The following is a 6,324-nucleotide window of genomic DNA, read 5'->3' as shown; positions in this document are numbered from 1 at the left end:
GTGTGTGGGGGTGTGTGGGGGTGTGTGGGGGTGTGTGGGGGTGTGTGGGGGGGTTGTGTGGGGGTGTGTGGGGGTGTGTGGGGGTGTGTGGGGGTGTGTGGGGGTGTGTGGGGGTGTGTGGGGGTGTGTGGGGGTGTGTGGGGGTGTGTGGGGGTGTGTGGGGGTGTGTGGGGGGGTGTGGGGGTGTGTGTGTGGGGGGGGTGTGGGGGTGTGTGTGTGGGGGGGGTGTGGGGGTGTGTGTGGGGGGGGTGTGGGGGTGTGTGTGTGGGGGGGGTGTGGGGGTGTGTGTGGGGGGGGGTGTGGGGGTGTGTGTGGGGGGGGGTGTGGGGGTGTGTGTGTGGGGGGGGTGTGGGGGTGTGTGTGTGGGGGGGGTGTGGGGGTGTGTGTGGGGGGGGGTGTGGGGGTGTGTGTGTGGGGGGGGTGTGGGGGTGTGTGTGTGGGGGGGGGTGTGGGGGTGTGTGTGTGGGGGGGGTGTGGGGGTGTGTGTGTGGGGGGGGTGTGGGGGTGTGTGTGTGGGGGGGGTGTGGGGGTGTGTGTGTGGGGGGGGTGTGGGGGTGTGTGTGTGGGGGGGTGTGGGGGTGTGTGTGTGGGGGGGGGGTGTGGGGGTGTGTGTGTGGGGGGGGTGTGGGGGTGTGTGTGTGGGGGGGGTGTGGGGGTGTGTGTGTGGGGGGGGTGGGGGTGTGTGTGTGGGGGGGGGGGGGTGGGGGTGTGTGTGTGGGGGGGGGGGGGGTGGGGGTGTGTGTGTGGGGGGGGGGTGTGGGGGTGTGTGTGTGGGGGGGGGGGTGGGGGTGTGTGTGTGGGGGGGGTGTGGGGGTGTGTGTGTGGGGGGGGTGTGGGGGGGGGGTGTGGGGGGGGGTGTGGGTGGGGGTGTGGGGGGGGTGTGTGTGTGGGGGTGTGGGGGGGGTGTGGTGTGGGGGTGTGGGGGGGTGTGTGTGTGTGTGTGGGGGTGTGGGGGTGTGGTGTGTGTGTGGGGGTGTGGGGGGTGTGTGTGTGTGTGGGGGGTGTGGGGGTGTGTGTGTGTGTGTGGGGGTGTGGGGGTGTGTGTGTGTGTGGGGGGGGGGTGGGGGGGGGGGGGGTGTGGGGGTGTGGGGGGGGTGTGTGTGTGGGGGGGGGGTGTGTGTGTGGGGGGGGTGTGTGTGGGGGGGGGGTGTGTGTGTGGGGGTGTGTGTGTGTGTGGGGGGTGTGTGTGTGGGGGGGGGGGTGTGTGTGTGGGGGGGGTGTGTGTGTGTGGGGGGGTGTGTGTGTGGGGGGGGGGTGTGGTGTGGGGGGGGTGTGTGTGTGTGGGGGGGTGTGTGTGTGTGGGGGTGTGTGTGTGTGGGGGGGGTGTGTGTGTGTGGGGGGGTGTGTGTGTGTGGGGGGGGTGTGTGTGTGGGGGGGTGTGGTGTGGGGGGGGGGGTGTGTGTGGGGGGGTGTGTGTGTGTGGGGGGGGTGTGTGTGTGTGGAGGGGTGTGTGTGTGTGGGGGTGTGTGTGTGTGTGGGGGTGTGTGTGTGTGGGGGGGGTGTGTGTGTGTGGGGGGGTGTGTGTGTGTGGGGGGGGGTGTGTGTGTGTGGGGGGGTGTGTGTGTGTGAGGGGGTGTGTGTGTGGGGGGGGGTGTGTGTGTGTGGGGGGTGTGTGTGTGTGTGGGGGGTGTGTGTGTGGGGGGGTGTGTGTGTGTGGGGGTGTGTGTGTGTGTGGGGGGGTGTGTGTGTGTGGGGGGGTGTGTGTGTGGGGGTGTGGGTTGGGTGGGTGTGTTTTATCAGTGGCGGGCCGTCAGGGCCTTCAAGGCCTTCTCTGCTGGCATAATAAATATCTGAATTATATTATATTTTGTCCATCAATACTTATTATTCCAAATGGTCTGTTGGCTTCCTTTCATTGCTTTTCCCCCTGGTTGCAGTTCTTCCAGATGTGTTTTCATATTGAAGCATTTAACCAATCACATTTCAGCCATTATTTGTTGCCAGATCAGATCTGCCTCAAAGCCTTCACAATCAGTTCTTGCGGGCTCTGGTGCATTAAACTAGACTGTTGCTTTTAACCAATCAGATTTCGAGTTGGCAACCCCACAATGATTTTTCGTAGGCGTTAGCATTTTGCTGGCTGAGACATGTCATTGCTTTCACAAACTATGATTGGCTAGTGGCGGGCCAAAGCAGTACCCGAGGCAGCCGAGATCGCAAACTCCACCCACAATGGCCGACAGAAGCAAAAACAAATGGATTCTGTTTGCTCACAAAGCTATTTTCCAGACGGACTTTTCCAGAAAAAAATGGACATCATTAAGTAAGGGCGGTCAACTCCGAAGCTAGCAAACCTGTTACAGCCGGGAAAATCGTGTGAGCGGCACTTTCAGCGCGCTAACTTAGCTGCCCCACCAAATAGAATATTGTTGTTTAGATTTAAACCCATTTTCAAAACGGACTATGCCGGAAATATGACAGGACAGGCTCAACTTTCATCATTAGCTTCGATGGCGATAGGAAAGAAGGAAGAAAGAAAGGAGGATGGATATTGTGGAAAAAGGATTTTTGGTGAGTAAAATATGGCTATATTCCTAAATAATATTTCAATTGTGGGCCAAGTTCTGATATCTGAAAAGCTCCAGTGTTTGTATTTAATCACAAAATGCTGCTAGGAAGTGGATTTTACCCCAGTTTAATTTTTGACGTTTCACCATTGACGTCCATCGCTGTCTTTTCCCGGGAAAAATCACCCCCCTGGCCTGGTTTTAATGTCTGAAAAGCTCCAGTATTTGTATAGAGAGAGAGAGAGAGAGAGATGCGCAACATATTGCACTTATTAAAAGCTTTACTGGGTATTTAGTAAGGCAATCTGCCGAACCACACGCGTAACACAAATGTATACCCTAGCCTGATATACTGTCTTCGTCGCTCGTATAGATATCAACAAATTTGTACACCCAATTGGCATGCAACTGATAGATTTTAACATTGTGGGGGTACACGGTCGATTGGTCTCCGATCTTTTTGTCGCCGGTCTTTTGGTTGCAGTATTTACTCGCGCGTGCGGCCGTTTCGATAGTCGTCGTCGCTCGTATGGATATGAACAAATATATGCCAATTGGCATGCAATTGATATATTTTAACATTGGGTGACAAAATGTCCAGGTCATTTTCATTAAAGAGTGCTACTTACGGTCAATTCGCGGTCATTTTCGTCCGTCTCTGATTGCTTGCACGCCAAATGGAGAAAGGTCGTGTCGCGTACCTGGCCATCTGGAGAAGAATGGAGATCCCTCGTGGTAACCCGGATGTAGATCTTGCGTGCCTCCCAGATGTCGGAACATTTAATCCAAATCCCCACTTTTATTTGGTTGATAAAATAATAATGTGTTAAATGGACGCCTATGACAGTCAATGGCAGCAGCTGATGTATTAAATGAGTGCTGTTATTTCTCCCAGAGAGAATGAAGGTTGCTAGAATTTTTAAGTTTTACTGCTTCAATAAAAACACCATCTGTGAATTTGCTTTGTCTTCTTTTTAATACATTAATTTTACATATTGCCTTTTATTTTAATGTCAAAGTTCCGGGCTAAAAGTATACTAAGACTTTTATTTGTTTGATAAAAATGACCATCTAAAGTATTTCAACATTGCAAGTTCTCCCAGAGAGAATGAAGGTTCATTGGACGCCTATGACAGTCAACGGCAGCAGCTGATGTGTTAAATGAGTGCTCTTATTGATATTTTGATATTAGATATTTAGATCATTTCAACAGTATTTAGAGTCTAAATATTGTTGACACGATCTAAATACTGTCTAAATTATACACAGTATTTAGATTGTTTCAACAGCTAAAACTATACTAATACTTTTATTTGTTTGATAAAAATGACCATTTAATCTAAAGTATTTCAACATTGCAAGTTCTCCCAGAGAGAATGAAGGTTCATTGGACTGCTTCGATAAAAACACCATCTGTGAATTAGCTTTTTAACAAATTGACAGTAGATGGCAGCAGCCGATCATTTGGGCGACCAAACCGCGACAAAAAAGACCAGCGACAAAAAAGACCGGCGACCAAACTTCCGGGCGACCTAAAGACTGCGACCAAAAGACCGGCGACCAATCGACCGCACACGGATAACTTTGGGGTGTACAATAAAATGTGCAATATCTTTAGATTGTGCAATATTTTAGAATTAACTTGCGTGAGAATTACTGGACGTGACTTTTTAAATTACTTCTGTATTTACTGGGAAAGACGCACTTGGTGGAGGAGCACCACCAATTTCGTTATATGCAGCTGCTTTATAATGACAATAAAGGCTTTTGATTTGATCATGTTTTTTTTTTTTTTGCACTGACTAACGGGGGAAAAAGCACTGAAAAACGCTGCGCCCAGTGCTCGTAGAGACATTACACGGAGTTGCGGGAGAAAGACAGTGCCCATAATGTTCTTATGAGCAGCCGCTCGCGTCCGCTGTATGCCCGTATATCATAATTTGTCTCGTATCTCAAGATAAATATTTGCTCAATTTTACTCCTTTCAAATTGCTTGTATGTCGGGGCACTCGTATGTCGAGGTATTGCTGTTTACAGTGATAAGGCGCACGTGTGAAAAGGGAATGCGCACATCATGCTTAACCTTCTACCAATTATCCATTTCAACATCAAAATGATAAAAACTATTACAGAAACAATTTACAGTTAACTGTTTTATGTTCACAAAAATTGATTGCTCTTAGGTGATTTATAAATTACATTTTTCTATAGCTCATCTCCATGGTATTTATAAAACGGGATAGATTACATCAGATCAACTTTTATTCATTCCGTATTGGAAAATTCAGCTTGTAGCAGTAGCAAGCAGACAGAGGAAAAGACAATGTAGACCTAGATAAAGCTGGAATCAGACACAGGAAGCCCACACAAGCTTAGGCTTCTGCACACAGAGGCTGAGGTTGAAAATATACAGAATCACTCTTCCAAGTTGGCCGCACAGTCCCTCAGTAGTCTGGAGCTGATCATCGGGACCGGTAGTCTTCCTGGCCTGAATGGTTCCAAAAATGTCCAGGACTACCATAAATAAACTAAGCTAATAGAACAATAAAGTACAAAATAAACTATAAAGGAAAGCATTAAGAAATATTAAAATGTAATTAAAAATAAAAGATAGAAAAGCTGTAAAAACAAAGAAACGAGTAAGAGCGGACGGAGCTACTGCCACCGGCTGCCACTTGAGCGGCGCCATCTTGGTTGCAATAGCAAGAACAGATACAGACAAAGGAAAAGACATTGTAGAGGTAGATAAAACTAATCCATATTTCCTTGGCACGACATCCGACAAGGACTTAACACACCTTAAGTTTCAAATTTGGGCCTTGCAGCTGCATTTCATTAAACTTTAATATGATCCAATGTTTCTGCCATATGTCGCTGGCATCTCTGGAAATGGCTTATTGACAATTTCAGAGATCGATTCCAAATTCACAAATCTTTTCCACCTTGATATATGATCGAATGATTATTTTGGTGGCCAGCCAATCAAAAACACAAGGCGGACAACCATTCACGCTCACACTCACAGCCAGGGGTAATTTAGTGTTTAACCAGCCAAGCATGCATATATTTAGTTTTTGGGAGGAAATGTACCCGGTAAAAACCCACAAATTATCAGGGACATCTTACATATTCCGCACACTGGAAGGTTGGAATCCACACAGCTTTCATTAGTTTATCTCAGAACCGTGTAGTTGATGAGCCAACCACAAGTCCATTGGGCCTGCCATCCCCATAAAGGGCTTCTTGGCAAGTAATTCAGTGGCGGGCCATGCATTTCACACCTAGGCCTTCATTAGTATGTGTGAATCAATCCAACCCTCAAGTATGTTATGGCTATAAAACCTTTACTGCAGCTACAGCTGCGACACATGTAAAAAAGAATAATAATCTCCAAAATTGAAATATTATTTAGGAAAATAGACAGTTTACTTCCCAAAAATTATTTTTATTTATACACAGAATCCATCCTCCTTTCTTTCCTCAAGAAGATTTCAATTACTCTGTCGTACAGATTACCCGTGCGTTTCAGGTCCATCAAGAAGTTCTTTTTTATCGTCATCAAAGCTAATGCTGAAAGTCAAGTCTGTCCTGTTGTATTTCTGGCATAAGTTTTGATTCTACTTAGGGCTGAAAATGTCCGTTCGACAGAAGCAGTGGACACGGGAATGGTCACTGCCAAACACACTGTGTACAGCTACCCCATGCTCTCACTCAGATTTTTCTGCTGAAGGAAGTTGAGGAGATCAGTGGGAGATTTTCCTGCAAAATCATCCATTGCATACATCACAATCAGTTCTGTTCTTAGCCGACTGAGGCA

The sequence above is a fragment of the Stigmatopora argus genome, unplaced genomic scaffold (genome assembly GCF_051989625.1).
Source record: "Stigmatopora argus isolate UIUO_Sarg unplaced genomic scaffold, RoL_Sarg_1.0 HiC_scaffold_27, whole genome shotgun sequence".
NCBI classification, from domain to species: Eukaryota; Metazoa; Chordata; class Actinopteri; order Syngnathiformes; family Syngnathidae; genus Stigmatopora; species Stigmatopora argus.
Note: the sequence above shows the minus strand (reverse complement) of the source record.